We start from the raw sequence: 17,253 nt of genomic DNA, 5'->3' as shown, positions 1-17,253 counted from the left end.
AAGGGAAAAAATAGAAGGTTCTGTAAGAAGGATTTGGTTTTAGAAATGCTGACTGCATTTCCACTGAGAATATTTCACCTCTGCCCACACGGCTGCGTCATTGTTCTGTGAATGAATGAACTACAAGTACTGACAGCCTTAGCAGCTCTCGGCTTGTAGTTCTCAAGTGCTGTGGAGCCTGTACATCCCGTGGCAGGTCTGCAGGAGACCTGTATGGCACCAACGATTTGCTGATCGCTGGGGCAATGCTTTAGAGGCACCACAAACAAATAATAATAAATGGACATTTTTTTACCTGCAAAAAAATGTGAATTTATTATTTTTTGTAAAAAGACAAACTTATCCTTTAACAAAGAAAAGATTTTTTTGCTGAATTTCCACTTTAAAATTGAGCATCTACCAAGGAGTAGAGCATCCAGTTCTTGAATTGCGTTTAGTGGATTGTTGTACTATTTGGTATGTAAAGATGCCTCCTGTTCTTTAAAGCAAAATTATAATCTGCTTATACTTTGCCTTTCCTGTTTCACTCAGTCTCTTTGCTGCTATAAGCAAAGCAGACAGATCATGGGTGGTTGGAGGAGCAGGGTTCTGTACATAGCTTCCCGAAAAAAAACACAACACCCTTCCTCAGTACTCCCCTGAAGAGCCCTAAGCCCAGCAATGGTGTTTCCACTACAGGGTTCACCTGGCCACGTGAGATGCCCTCATATTCTCTGCTGTTGGAGAATGCAGTGTAGTCAGACCTAATAATACCACATACAGTTACAGATCACACACCTTGTTAATAGCTGGCATTTTTTAAGGCATTATTTGGATTTTTCTAAACAAACATACTGTGGAAACTGTAGGCTAACAGGACCTTCTTATTTTTAAAATTGTACATATACTTAAATGCTCATTAAATAGTGTGACTACTCTGAAAATACATGTAGAGATCTGCTGACCTCTACTGTTAGCTGCTAATATTACAGTGTTATGTATAATTATGTGATAGCACTTCCTGTCTATAAGAGCCTGAATGAGAAACCCCAGATGGAGGAAGTAGAGAGAGAGGGAGGAGCTGACACCACATGTTCACATACAAGAGTTTCATTACTTCTGTATTATATTTTATCCAGGCCTGAAGTAAAGACTATTAGGTAATTGGTACTGTGTTTTGTGTTCGAACTGTAGCTGCCCATAACGTCTTGATATGAATCATAGTGATAGATAATTTTCTGTCTTATTGTTATTATCTCACATGCACAGTGCCAGATAGCTAGGTCTGTGCTATTGTATGTATGTAAATGTCACCTTTCAGTATATTAGTAGGTGAAGCTGTTTATTGCAATAACGTTTATATGCAGCTCCTGTTATTTTAATTATATGCAGTGCTGTTATTTTAGTTAAACTTGTCCCTTCTGGTCTGGTCTGGGATTCTGAACCTAGTTTTAGCATAGAGCTCACTAACCAGCATAGGCTAGAGCCAGGTTAGGCATCCAAGGGCCACTTCCAGTAGCTAGAGGTGTGGACAGATGTCCGATTAGAAACTACTAGGAGGGACTAAAACACAGTGTAGATAAGGGACTCCAGTGCCACACTACAGTTTCTGCATCTGAGAAGATGCGTTCCAGGCTGATTGGAGAAAAGTTGAAGGATCTCCCCATCATTTTTGCTTCAGGTCTCTGACACAAAGAATGTTGCATTGTGATCATCCTTCCAGGCCCCTGCAACTGAATTTTGCTGCAACATTCATCTGGAGATACACTATATTGCCAGAAGCATTGGGACATCCCTCCAAATCATTGGATTCAGGTGTTCCAATCACCTCCATGGTCACAGGTGTATAAAATCAAGCAACTAGGCATGCAGACTGCTTCTACAAATATTTGTGAAAGAATGGGTTGCTCCCAGGAGCTCAGTGAATTCATGCATGGTACCATGATAGCTTGCCATCTGTGCAATAAGTCCATCCATGAAATTTTCTTGCTACTAAATATTCCACAGTCAACTGTTTGTGGTATTATAACAAAGTAGAATGCAACTGGAAACAACACCAACTCAGCCACGAAGTGGTAGGCCCTGTAAAATTACAGAGCGGGGTCAGCACATGCTGAAGCGCACAGTGCGCAGATGTCGCCAACTGTCTGCAGAATCAATAGCTAAAGACCTCCAAACTTTGTGTGGCCTTCAGATTAGTAGATGTGTAGAGAGCTTCATGGAATGGGTTTCCATGGCCAAGCAGCTGCATCCAAGCCTTACATCATCCAGTGCAATGCAAACCGTCAGATGCAGTGGTGTAAAGCATGCCACCACTGGACTCTAGAGCATTGGAGATGTGTTCTCTAGAGTGATGAATCATGCTTCTCTTTCTGGCAATCTGAAGGATGCATCTGGGTTTGGCGATTGCCAGGAGAATGGTACTTGCCTGACTGCAAGTGTAAAGTTTAGTGGAGGGGGGATTATGGTATGGGTTGTTTTTCAGGGGTTGGCTTGGCCCCTTTGTTCCAGTGAAGGGAACTCTTAAGGCATCAGCATACCAAGACATTTTGGACAATTTCATGCTCCCTACTTTATGGGAACAGTTTGCAGATAGTCCCTTCCTGTTCCAACATGACTGCACACAAGAGCACAAAGCAAGGTCCATAAAGACATGGATGAGCGAGTTTGGGGTGGAGGAAGTTGACTGTCCTGACCTCAACCTGATAGAACACCTTTGGGATGAATTAGAGCAGAGACTGTGAGCCAGACCTTCTCGTCCAAAATCATTGCTTGACCTCACAAATGTGCTTCTGAAAGAATGGTCAAACATTCCCATAGACACACTCCTTAACCTTGTGGACAGCCTTCCCAGAAGAGTTGAAGCTGTTATAGGGATGTCATTAAGGTTCATGTGCGTGTTAAGCAGGCCGACCAATAAATTTGGCAATACAGTGTAGCTTTATTAATAACTTTATATACTCTGGTATACAATATGTGTACAATTCCACCAGGACTCCTATCGGCTCTTTACTGATAATTATAATACCTGTTTGTACACTAGATGTATTTTAAGCTTTTCTTATGTAAATCTTGCATAATCTTCATACTGGTGTACATCTGTATACTTATGGTTAATGTTATATTCTGGTTGAAGTAGTTCCGCTGCCTCCAATTACTTTGATTAGATTATTGGTTAAATTCTCAGAAAAGGAAAGCACTGCCAACTTTAATACTATCAGTGTGGGTTCACACTTGTGCAGTGCGGCATATCATATGTGATTCACTCAGGAACCGCACCGCACCTCATCCGCATCAAAAAGGTGCAGGACCCTTTTTTGGTCCGCACTAGAATCGGATCACATGGGTATTCACACATATGCGATCTGATTCTGCCCATCGCACCGCATTTTGCAGACCAATTTCGGGGTGTTGTTGACTTACACACCCGCAGAGGTTCACATGAACAGGGTGTGATTGTGATGCGGTATGAATTCCTCACCACATCAGTGTGAACCCAGAGTTAAACTCACTTTGCCATTTAGCACCCCTGTTTGGGAAGACCCTCCCCCCTCCACCCAAAAGAGGTCTACATACATTTTTTCGATGGCATGCTATGCCTATAAATAGGCTGCTATGCTATTATATTGTATTTAATACATATGGAGCGACTATTGCGTGTGCTTAGCATTTTTGTGCTTTTAAAGTAATCAAGGTGTGACAATGTAATTCCTGGAATTGACTATAAACAAAATGTTTGTTTATCTGTACACTAACAGCTGTTGTCACCTTCACAATAGTTTCCTTGTGAAATGACACACTTTTCTAGATGACTGTGCCACTGCCAGAAACATTCCTGAAATTCGTTTTCTGGAATGCTGCGGTGTCCTTTTAAGGTATTTTTAAGTTTTGGAAACAGCCAAAAGTCCAGGGTGCTGAGTCAGGGGAATAGTGTAGTTGGTAAAATTTCAGAATTGATTTCTGAGCCAGGAACTTGCGATCACTTAATGCATCATGTGCAGGAGCATTGTCGTGGTGAAAAATCCACTTGTCAGGCCAGAGTTCTGATAATTTCCTTTAAACAGATTCCCATTTGGACTCTGTCAACTTTTGCATTCCTCCTTTTGCATTTTTGGCAGAAAGAACAGTAAAAATGCAGGCAGGGCACAGGACAAAGCAGTAGGGACAAAATGTATGTGAAATGCTCATGTGTCATATTCGTTTATTAGAAAATGACAGTTTCTAAAATTTTTAAATTTGCTGCCGGTTCCGGCCCTGACACTCGCAGGGACCAGAACACGGAAGCCGGATGCCGGCATCGGCCGGAGGAGATGGCCGGGGACGCTGCAGGGGATGCATCGCGGGAGCAAAGGACAAGGTAAGCGCTGCAGGGAATCCCTGAGCAACGCTGCATGGTAAGCCCGAGTGTAGCTCGGGGATACCGCTTTTGCTACTGAAATTGTACCCCGAACTACACTTGGGAATACCGCCAGGGAGGTTAAGCAGTAGATGGTAGTGTCTTTAATTTTGTAGCTGCATCTATGGTTCTGTAAACTGTGATTTAATAATAAAAGTGCCTGTTTGCAGAGAACCAGCAGATAAACACATATGGGAAGTGCACTGTCTGTTCTGTAGGGATATATATACAGAATCTCTAACAGGATTTAGGCCAAGACATCTAGTCATAGTCTGCTATGGCAAAAGAAGTGCACGATACAGCAACAGAAAGAAGACTTCAATAGAATAAAACAAAATTGCCAGTAACACAGCTGCAACAAATCTTTCATTTGCAAACCTGACCAACCAGAACTACCAGTCTTGGAAATACAAGATGAAAATGCTGCTACAGTCATGGCCAAAAATATTGGCACCCCTGCATTTCTGTCAGAAAATGTACCATTTCACCCAGAAAATTAAATATTTAGGCATGTTTATTTCTTTTGTTTGTATTGATATGACACAAAAAAAGTGGAGAAACAAAAAGCCAAATCTGACACTTTCCACGCATAACCCCAAAAATGGACTGGACACAATTTAATATTTGGTAGCACACCCTTGGAAAAAATAACTGAAATCAATCACTTCTTGTAACCATCAATGAGTTTCTTTCACCTCTCTACTCGAATTTTGGACCACTCTTCTTTCGCCAACTACTCCAGGTCTCTCAGATTGGAAGGGTTCCTATTCCTTCCTGCTGTTTTGGGATCTCTCCACAGGTGCTCTATGGGATAGAGATGTGGACTCATTGCTGGCCAGTTCAGTACTCTCCAGCGCTTTTACGTAAACCATTTCTGGGTGCTTTTTGATGTCTGCTTTGGGTCATTGTCCTTCTGTAAGACCCATGACTTCTGATGGAGACCCAACTTTCTGACACTGGGTCCCACATTGTACCCTGGAATTCTTTGGTAGTCTTCAGATTTATATGATGCCAAGCACACGGTCAAGACATCCAGTGCCTGAAGCAACAAACCAACCCCAAAACATCAGTGAACCTCCACCATGTTTGACTGTAGGGACTGTATTCTTTTCTTTAAAGGCCTCATTTATTTTTTCTGAAAACAGTAGATTGATCTGTATTATCAAAAATCTGTAATTTTGTTTTGTCTTTCCACAGCATATTCTCCCAGAAGGATTTTGGCTTCCTTGGGTAAATTTTGGAAAATTCCAATCTGGCTTTTTTACATTTGTGTGTCAGCAATGGGGTCCTTCTGACTCTTCTACCATAGTTTCCCTTTTCATTCAGATGGCGATGGATAGTGTGAGCTGATACAGTTGTACCCTGTTCCTGAAGGTCAGCTTGAATTTGTCTGGAAGTTGATAGAGGTAATTTATCCACCATTCAAACAATCCTTTGCTGCAATCTTTGATCAATGTTTCTCTTTCATCCACGTCCAAGGAGATTAGCTACATTGCCATAGGCTGTAAACTTTCTGGCAATGTTGCACACAGTGGACATGGACATGTAACCTTGATATTGTCCATGCTTTTCCACAATTTTTGTTCTCAAATCCTCAGACAAGTCTTTGCTTCTCTTTCTCTTCTCTATGCTCCATGTGGCACATAGAGACACACAACAGAAAGGTTGAGTCAATTTTTCTCAATTTTAACTGGTTGCCAGTGTGATTTCTGTATTGTCAGCACCTGTTAATTGATACAGGTGAGTTTAATTACAAATTACAGGAGCATCACAAATTTGCAATTATTTCTTACAATTTTTAGAAGGTGCCAATAATTTTGTTCGTGAATATTTGGGGTTTTGCTTGGAATGTGTCGGATTTGGCTTTTTGTTTCTCCACTTTTTTGTGTATACCAATTAAAACATAAGAAATAAACATGAGGATGCTTAAACATTTGTAATTGCAACAATATTCTGGGTGAAGTGGTGCACAGAAATGCAGGGGAGCCAATATTTTTAGCCATGACTATAATAAGAGAAGGTACGTGGAAATTAGTAAATTAAGTCAGGCCAAAACATCTTTCAGATGAGTGGATACAGAAAGATCAGAAAGCTCAGACCACAATCTCTCTTAGTTCAGAAGATGATCAAATCATACATACTTTATATGTAAGTGTGAAACTGCTAAAGAAATGTGGGAAGGATTAAAAAAGGTGCATGAAAGAGCTAATTTCTGCAATAAACTGTATTTGATTAGAAATCTATACCAAACCAAGGTGATGAAAGGCCAGGATATGCAGGACTACATAAGGCACAGCTTGGAAATGGTTGAACGCCTGAGAGGTATAGGAGAAGAAATAAAAGATTTTCTTGTCGCAGCACTATTACTTAGTGATTTACCAGAAAGTCATGAAATGCTTGTCACAGCACTTGATGCACGCCCAGATATTGAACTGACATTGAAATATGTTAAGGTCAAGCTTATGGATGAATATAGGTGTAAAACAGAAAGCATTATTAGGGACGATGCTTCTATTGCAGATTCTGCTTTGAAGATGAAAAATAGGGATAAAAACAGTAACATGCAAAAAGAAACGTGAATGTTTTGTGTGCAAGAAACTGATTTTTCTTCAGATAATGCATATGTTTTTCAATCCAAAAGTTGCACCTCATCTTTTCAGGCATGGTGTATTGATTCAGGCACTATGAGTCACATGACATATGATAAAAAATTTCTCTATTCACCCTAACCATAGTAAAACAGAAAAAAATCACCACAGCTAACAGGAAAATATTGGAATCAGAAGGATTAGGAGGCAGTTTTCTATACTTTCCTATTTCCCAGAGCGGCATCAGAAAGATACCTGTGAAAAATGTTCTGTGTGTCCTTGCTCTTGAAACTAATCTTTTGTCTTGTGTGTCCCTGCTCACAAAACAAGGCAATGTAGTGTCTTTCCAATATGACAATTGTGCCATCACAAAAGGGGATATCTTACTTGCAAAGGCTAAAATTACAGATGAACTGTATCAGCTGAACTGCAATGAGATAGTTAATACTGTCAAGGAGAAAAAGAATTCAAACTGCTTTCATACATGGCTCAGACAACTTGGGCACAGAAGTCCTGACATAAAGAAATTAACTGAGAATGACTATGCAAGAGGTATAAAAATTAGTCCATGTAATCAAACAATGAAATGCACCAGCTGTGTAAAAGTTAATATGACAACAAAAGCCTTTCCAAAGTAGAGTAAACAGAAAGCTAAAATACCTCTGGGCTTAATTAATTCAGATCTTTTCTAATGGAAAAATTTACTCCACTCTCACTTTTACAGATGAATATTCCAGGTATGCTACACTATACAGTATCTGCTACACAACAAAAGTGAAGTACCATTAAAACTTAAACAGTATTTGGCTCAAGTAAGCAACAAATTTGGCAAAATGGTTAGTGCATTGTGCACAGACAATGGAACTGAATATACAGGTGATAACACATGTCACGCATGGCATAATATGTCAAAGTACTGTACCATACAACCAAGAACAAAATAGGGTTGCAGTAAGAATGAACCATTTGAGAGTGGAAAAACCATTCTGTTTGATGCAGATATGCCAATCATATACTGAGTGGGGGGCAATTATTATAAATGGTGAATGCTTGTGAGCTATTATGAAATGAGGTGTTCAATATGTGACTTTAGATGTCCTTATTTCTCACGTGAGGTTCGCTGGCACTTGCACTGACTCATATGCTAGTGTATATATAATATTTTCAAAATAGATAGTGCCGCGCTCCCATGTACCAATATGTATATCTTATACTTTCAAAGTGCTAATGAATAGCTTTCAAGATACTGCATGTATCAAACAATTATTACTAGTGACTCAAAACATCATTGTGAATATTAATCTTCATGCAAGTGACATTAATAACTGATAATCCTAAGGTGATAGTGCCTATTAAAGTACAGTGATATACAAATCAGAAATACTCCTCTATTCTACTGTGATCCTTATATTTATATTGTGCAAACACATATATATTATGTGCACGTGCTTATGATATATTCAATAAAAAAAAAAAAAAAAAAAAAAAAAAAAAAAAAAAAAGTCTTTCAAAATAAATGTGCAGGTGGATTCTTGGTTCCCTCTCGCCGAGTGCTTAATGGTCTCCCTATGTGCTCACCTCTATATTTGCCTGAATAAATCCAGGCAAATACACTTTTTATCCTTCCAGGATAGATGGGATGGAATGATGCTCTTGAATTATCTCAGAAGGTGGATGTGGATTTATATTTGTTCTCCTGTAGCTGCTCATGAGTGGGTATACTGACCATCTCTCTGAGGATCTCCCAATTCCCCTCCTGGGGCTGTTTCCTTTTCCAGTCCTCCTTATATCAGCTCAAAGGGTGTTGTTCAATTGAGAAAGGAAGACAAACAGACCATAGTGTCTTATCCTTGTGCAAAAAGGGGGTTTATTGCTGCCAGTTGCACAGTAGTATACAATTGTAGTCCAGCATAAATGTGCTCTGCCTCTGTTCCTGCAGTGCTGTCTACCTGTGTCTGTATTCAGATCACCGAGCCTCTCCAGTGCAATGTCGTGACGTCAGAGCCCCTCCCCTACGCGTATCGTCACAGGGTCACGTGACTTCATCAGGGGGAATGATTAGATGCCACGACTATGCTAATAGCATCTAATCATTCCCCCTGATGAAGTCACGTGACCCTGTGACGATACGCGTAGGGGAGGGGCTCTGACGTCACGACATTGCACTGGAGAGGCTCGGTGATCTGAATACAGACACAGGTAGACAGCACTGCAGGAACAGAGGCAGAGCACATTTATGCTGGACTACAATTGTATACTACTGTGCAACTGGCAGCAATAAACCCCCTTTTTGCACAAGGATAAGACACTATGGTCTGTTTGTCTTCCTTTCTCAATTGAACAACACCCTTTGAGCTGATATAAGGAGGACTGGAAAAGGAAACAGCCCCAGGAGGGGAATTGGGAGATCCTCAGAGAGATGGTCAGTATACCCACTCATGAGCAGCTACAGGAGAACAAATATAAATCCACATCCACCTTCTGAGATAATTCAAGAGCATCATTCCATCCCATCTATCCTGGAAGGATAAAAAGTGTATTTGCCTGGATTTATTCAGGCAAATATAGAGGTGAGCACATAGGGAGACCATTAAGCACTCGGCGAGAGGGAACCAAGAATCCACCTGCACATTTATTTTGAAAGACTTTTTTTTTTTTTTTTTTTTTTTTTTTTTTTTATTGAATATATCATAAGCACGTGCACATAATATATATGTGTTTGCACAATATAAATATAAGGATCACAGTAGAATAGAGGAGTATTTCTGATTTGTATATCACTGTACTTTAATAGGCACTATCACCTTAGGATTATCAGTTATTAATGTCACTTACATGAAGATTAATATTCACAATGATGTTTTGAGTCACTAGTAATAATTGTTTGATACATGCAGTATCTTGAAAGCTATTCATTAGCACTTTGAAAGTATAAGATATACATATTGGTACATGGGAGCGGGGGGCAATTATTGCTGCATACTGTCTCCAAAATCGACTACCAGGAAAATCAACAGAGAAAACTCCATATGAACTGTGGAATGGAAAAGCTCTGAATCTGAACCATCTAAAAAATTTTTGAAGCAAAGTCTATGTGCACATTCCCAAAGAAAAGTGTACAAAATGGGATGCTTGCACAAAGGAAGGTGTACACGTGTGGGTACAGTGAATCTCAAAAGGGATACAAAATGCTACACCAAGACACAAACAAGGTAACCATCAGTAGAAGTGTATTTGTAAAACTTCAATATTTTCAAAATTTTTTTTCCTTTATACTCTTTATTAGACATTATTTTAAATTTTTTCTTGCAACGCAATTACACATAAGACACTTTACAACCACCAACAATTACATTTACGGTTTTGATTTTCTTCGGCTATCATAATAATTATCATATACACCTAGTGCATTATAAAAAAATATATATATATATATTTTTTTTTTTTCAAAACTAAAAAAACTAATATATAATAACTCACTAAGTAGAAATATTGCTTCAATCTTCTAATTATTTTATTGATATCTCTGTGTGTAACCAACACCATTTCCCTTATAACCTTATTAACACTACCTTATTAAAATTAAATGTTGTGCTTTATTCAGATATTACTAATACTGTATACCGTGTTTTATTATCCCATACCTAGTAACCTCTCTCTAACTAATTGTAGAGGAACCAACTCTGTAGTATTCAACCATTTGTCCCATACTTTTATAAATTTGCCTGGGTTGCCTCTATGTTGGTATACCATATGTTCTTTTTGTACGACTTAATTTTCTGCGTTAATCCACAGGGAGTGAGTTGGGGGGGGGTGTCTTGGATATCCACCTCTGTGCAATAAGTTTTTGTGCTTTTAACAACAGATGAATATTCACCTGCTATGGAAACAACTCTTTATCCAGCCCCCCAAAACAGATACCTTGGATCCCTCTGGATACTAATGCTAAATACCTTATTAATCCTATCCAATTTAGGACACCTCCACATCATATGTATTAATGTACCCTCTTCATGTTTACATGGTGGACATAAAGGAGTATCTCTCCTATGCCAGCTAAAAAAAATTGGGGGAGTTCGATATGACCGATGTATAATAAACAATTGGGGAAGTTTCTGTGAGTCAGACAGGGGCACTTGTCCTACGTTATCAAGAACATCAACATTTCAACATTTCATGGACTAACAAAAACATGTTCCACATCAGTGTCACATGACAATAAGCAGCAAACTGACACAGAAATAAAAATGAATGCAGACAATCCAAATATTGTAAAAGGAGAAACTGTCAGGGAGCGAGGAGCCAGACACACAAGGAGGTGCAATTAAAGGTAGGTTTATTATAAAAAAACAAGACAAGAGTCTATGCAAGTCCAACAGCAACAGCGGATGACTTGGTAGAACAGTAGCCAGGAAGGATGGTTGCCAGAGCCGGGGTCAGAAGCCAGGAAGGATGATCGCCAGAGCCAGGGTCAGAAGCCAGGAAGGATGGTCACCAGAGCTGGGGTCAGAAGCCAGGAACGAGTCTTGCCAAAGCCGAGTCAGTATCCAGGAGAGCAATGAGAAACTAAACAGGAGCTTGCTGCTGTGCAACAGACAGGACACGAATGCAATGGACAGCTACAACCAGCAGACTTATATGTGATAAGCCGCCACCTCCTGGGAGAGGAGCCGCAGAGGGCTGAAAGCATAAAGGATCCCACAATGCTTTGCAGACACCTAAGATGGATGCCAGCACATGGAGCAGCACAAGCCCTGAGGAAAGGTAGGACCTTGACAGAAACCAGGCCTCAAGAGGCTTCAATCAGGAAATCCACCAGCAGCAATAAAGCAATAAAGGCATCGAAGATAAACATCTGTCCTATGGTGCTCGCATAGCATTAAACCAGAGCCAGATTTATGAGATGAGATGCAAAGACTTCCAACGCATGAGAAACAAAATTGGATCAGAGCATTTCACAAAACTGCTTACAAGAAACAAGATTTATAGAACTGAGATCCATAATGGGACTAATATAAGGAGTAGTTGTTGAGTGAGGGTGTTGGAATACAGTATTCATTGCGTAACAATAGTATTCAGTATGGATATATTCTTTAAACAGTAGATGGCAGTGTTTTGTAGCTGCATCTATGGTTCTGTAAACTCTATGTCTTTTCTCTGTATTAAAAGTTTCTGTTTCCTGTTTGCAGAGAAGCAGCAGATAAACACATGTGAACTGTGCACAATGTGTTCTATAGGGTTCTATACAGAATCTCTAACAATGGTAACACAGACACATATCAAAAATTAAAATGTTGGGGTAACACATTTTAAGAAACACAGTTTGTAAAAGAGACTTAGGGGTTTATTTTCTAAAGATGGAGCGTACAAAGTCAGGCTCACTTCTGCATAGAAACCAATCGGTTTCTAATCTCAGCTTATTCAATTAAGCTTTGGCATTAAAAAATGGAAGCTGATTGGTTTCTATGCAGAAGTGAGCCTGGTTTTGCACTCTCCAGGTTTAGTAAATAAACTCCCTTTTGTCAATTTAACCTTTGTAGCCTGTTAGTCTTTACCCCACACTATATTTTATGGTTTGGACAGTTTAGAAAAGGTGGAATGTTTTTTTCTTCTGTAAGAAGTAAGAAATACAGTACAGTAGTAGGTGAAAGATAACATAATACAATCTTGAAGACTACATCACTGCAACAAATAGTAGCCAATAGTTTGTTTCTTAGCTTTATGCAGTATTTGAAGGACCAATAAACACAAAGCCTAGTTGGGGGATAAGTACATTTTCAATATATAACAGAAGGAGCTTCATCTCTATATTTAGTAGCTATGATCTGTGTTCATAGGTCCCTATGTGTGAAAAATATACAACTCTGTGATAGATAGATAGATAATTATAAATTAATCAGACTGGATTCTAAATATATCTAAGCATTCTACTGTAGAACATAAATTAAAAGATGTCTGCTAAGACTGTATTACATATTCAGTTGACAAGGAGTCCTACTTTTGTATTCTTTACACAAAGTTATGCAACTGTGTGTTGGCCTTTTATACTAGTGGTTTATGAATGGCAGCCCTGCCATAAATTCCAGCTTTCGTACGCTCACAATATGATTTTGTTTTAATTGATACTGTAGGGAATCAACTCTGTGTGTGCTGCCAAAGTAGCCTGTTCATATTTGTGTTCTTGGTATGTTCCCCTGTTCCCCTTCCTGTTTGGTGCTAGTTGGGATGGTCTTTAGCTAGATACTCCCTACCAGTCTCTCTCACTCAGTTGTTGGTTTCACTTTACAAGCAGAGACAGGGTTTATGACAATCATTATCTCACACTTAAAAAGACTGCAAAATGTATCCTTTAAATTTTTGTTAAGTAAACTTATATTAGAAACATTTGAAATGTTTAAAAAATTGAATACATTTTTATTTTTTTTTTAACATAGTCAGTGTTTCTGATTACTGCCACACCAGTCATATAATGACCCTGTATTGCACTGGTGACCGTATGTAAGAAAAAAATTGTGAATATATATTTAATTTCTTAATTTTCCCAAAAACTGTGACAAAAAAATCACAACTTCAAAAAAACTCGCCATGCCTCTTACTAAATACCTCAAAACCTCTTTCAATAAAGGGGTCATTTGGGGGGTATTTGTACTGTCCTGGCATTTCAAGGCCCTCAAGAAAGCAGATCATCCGTACATCAGGATTGATCAGTTTTCAAAAATAGATATTATAGTTTGTTTTGAAATAACTTTCCCACAAATCAATTAATATATACTTATTGGGATTTTTTTTTACCAGAGACATGCAGCAGAATATGTTTTGGCCTAAATTTATGAAGAAATGTGATTTTATTGGATATCTGTTATAACAGAAAGTAGAAAATATTTCAAAATGTTTGTTTTTTCTTTACATAGAAAAAAATTAAAAACCCAATGGTGACCAAATACCATGGCCACATAGCAGGAGGCGAGTGGCGGCCGCAGTCTGTGTTAACCCTGTCCAGACCACGGGTGCCACTTACCTCCCACTGTGTGGCCCAGTCTTCAACAGGCTGCTCTTCTTAGGACACACGGCTCAGCAGCCCCAGCTCACCGGGCAAATGCCTGGTGTGCCCTATGGCCAATCCAGGCCTGATCCAACTCATAATAATTCTCAATGAAGTAAAAGCAGCAAAGATAGAAACATATTGCAAAATAAGCTGGCATTGAAGCACAAGCTGCCCAAGAACGAGCAGAGGCAGAAGTCGAGCTAAAAGTTCTCCAAAAGAAAGGAAGCTCAGAATTTTGGAACAAGCTGTTCCAAACCTGTTGCAGCCCATGGTGCATTCACAAGCATAAGAAAATGCGTCAGTCAACCACACAGATTACACTAGCATATCAGACAATTTTCTTCCAAGTTACTAACACCCTATGCAGCAAATAATGTGTCATTACATACCACCCTGAATCCAGCTGACCAAATCACTTCAGAACCTTCTGGAATTGGTCTCAGTTCTTTAGAACATCACAATGTGATCTCTAGATGTCAAGCCTTCACCTGGACTGAACCCAAAGGCATTCTCTCCTCTAACACCTAAACATCAGCCAATGAATGCCAACACCTCCAGCAACTATGAAAGAGCCCCTGCCACAACAGAGCCTAGGAGAAAAGGTACATTAAACTTTGCTAAGTACATGACTTGCACAGAACTAATTAAAACTGGCCTTATGAAGTTCATTGATCACCCAGAGAACTACAGAAGCTAGAGATCTACATTTAAAGTGGTTCTAAAGCTTCAAGGTTTTTACCTTAATGCATTCCATGCATTAAGGTAAAAAAAACCTTCTGTGTCACAGTCTCCCCCCACACCCCCCTTATACTTACCTGAGCCTGATGTCGTTCCAGTACTGTGCATAATAGCTGCAGCTCTCCCAGCTCTGTCTCTCTTCACTGGGCAGATTGATAGCAATGGGAGCCATTGGCTCCTGCTCCTGTCAATCAAATCCAGTGATGAGTGGGTAAGGGGCAGTGCAAAGCCATGCTGTCTGTGTCAATAGATACAGACAAGAAAGCTCTGGAGCGAGCACACACGAGTGACCTAGTGGAAATCGGCTTTCCATGGGGGAGCCAGGAGCTCTGGTGGGGGCCCGAGCACAGAAGGATCGAGGCTGCTCTGTGCAAAACCATTGCACAGAGCAGGTAAGTATATTATGTTTATTATTTTAATTAAAAAAAAGCTTTAATATCACTTTATGTCAGTAGTCCAGAACCTTAGCATCCTACCCATACAAAAACCTGACCTGCTGATCAGATAGTTGTTCACATCCACAAACCATACAAAGGTTGCAATCATGCATGGGAGAGACTTCAGCAAACTTTAGCAGCCCTGAAAGAGGTATTCAACCCAAAATCAAACATTTATTATATTGCAGCTTACCAACTCTTTGATGTGATGGCTGCATTAGTTTCCTTTTTCTGCACTTGAAAACAGAAGGAAAATGCCTTAAAAAAAGAAAAACAATGCAGCCACCACATCTAATGATTGGAAAGCTTTAATATATTACATTTTTGGTTTTGGGTTTAACAACACTTGAAGTAGCAGAATTTGCTTTATTCAGAAGATCATGGTACTTTCTTACATTGTCCAACAGAGACAACAGAAGTTCCAAGAACTGGCTGAGCTTCTTGAGCTTGAGAGGTGACTTGGTGCCTCAGAGACTTCAGATGTGTATAGTTCAGGACACCGTGACTCATCAGAGACTTTCTCTCACCCATATGGACTAATGTGTATATGCTTGCATTTTTTTATTCTTTCATTCCAGATCCTGAAGACGAGTCACATTTATGGATTTGTTTTATGGGTTTGACGTTTATTACTGAAATGTTTTGCATTATTTTAATATAGTGGTGTCTACCAATACTAGGTGAGGAGTGTGCTGCCACGGCAGCCTGTTCATATTTATGCTCTTGATATGTTCCCTTTTTACCCCACCTGTTTGGTACTAGTTGGCATGGCCTTTAGCTAGACACTCCCTATTTCTCTCTGCTGTTCATTACTTACCAAGCAGAGACATGGCTTCGGAAAGTCATGGTCTTTTTACACTTCAAAAGACTGAAAAACCTTGTATTGCACTTATCTGAAGTAAAACTACGCTGAATTCAACTTCTGTGTCTTATAGAAGAGCTAAGTGGATTGTGAATTTGTCCAAGTCAGCTAGTGGACATACTGTCCACACAAATCGGGTCTAAGGAGGTATGTCATTGCATTTATTGACATTTGAAACAAAACACTGCAATCATTTTGATTAATAGTTATGGTATTTAGCAGCCATACTGTCAATGTCAATCTGTGGTTTTTGGTGAACTTGAGCTTACTACCATTACGGCTTTATGCAGATAAACATTTCCCATTTTTGGCAAAGTCTTGCTTTGTTTTTAAAACTGCTCCCCATGACACATTCATTTTTCTTTGAAACTCTATTAGCTACTTTACAATGCTTTGGATACTCACCTAGAAAAGTGCTAATTTACATCTCCTTTACAGCACAAATATACTGTTAATTGGCAATTAACCTTAAATTGTTCACTTTACAGCTGTAAGTAAAGTGTCTTTTTTTGCATATTGTGTCCAAAGCTAGTAATCGTGTTCCAGGTCTTCACCATGTTTTATCCCTCAGGGAGTTCTCTGCTAAGGAAAAGTCAGACTTGCTCAGTGTGTGCTTCTGCTCTTTCCCGTTTCTGCATTATTACTGAAGAAAGATTTCAATTATCATGCAATACATGATAGAATAAAGCCCTCTTCTGCTGTCTTAAAATAAGGTGATGTAGCCCCCTCCTAGGTTTAGAGAAGGTTGCTAGGAAAATGTAGTTGGGAACCACTGTAAGCAATGGGACGGGTTGATTTGTTAGGGCTGCTCTGGTTTTCACAGTTTGCTGCTCTGCTACTACCCCCCGTATTCTAAAATGTTCTATTACAGAGTGGGAGGGAGATAAGAGGTTGCAGTCTACATATTTATGGGACTTCAGCCAATTCCTGGACAGGTGTGCCCAGGAGGTGAGGGAAGAGTCCATAAATAGTCTGAAGCCTGAGTGGTAGGGGGAGTCCAGTGTGGTGGTATAAGGCAGCATCCCAGCCCACTGGAGGAAACCCCTGTTGAGGGGTCTTGCCCTTTTGGGCAGAGGAGAGAGCCAGTTGAAGATATTAAGATCCCAGCTCTGCTTAGCTAGGGAGCCTAAATGAAGAGCATTCCAGGAATCCAAGGGGTCTGGAGAAAGCTCAAGGAAGGGGAGCCGGGAATGAAACAATGGGAGAGA

At 39.6% G+C, this 17,253-nt stretch overlaps 1 pseudogene; it reads right to left on the bottom strand.

The window, feature by feature from the left end:
- Window positions 1-5,398: 5,398 nt before the first annotated feature.
- LOC149457784 (uncharacterized) lies at window positions 5,399-16,013 on the bottom strand (annotated as a pseudogene).
- Between the last annotated feature and the right edge of the window lie 1,240 nt (window positions 16,014-17,253).

Source organism: Staurois parvus, unplaced genomic scaffold (assembly GCF_062004578.1).
Source record: "Staurois parvus isolate SC_StPar_1 unplaced genomic scaffold, SC_StPar_1.0 ptg000303l, whole genome shotgun sequence".
In the NCBI taxonomy this organism is placed as follows: domain Eukaryota; kingdom Metazoa; phylum Chordata; class Amphibia; order Anura; family Ranidae; genus Staurois; species Staurois parvus.
The sequence above is the reverse complement of the archived record's forward strand: the minus strand, read 5'-3'. Positions and strand labels throughout refer to the sequence as shown.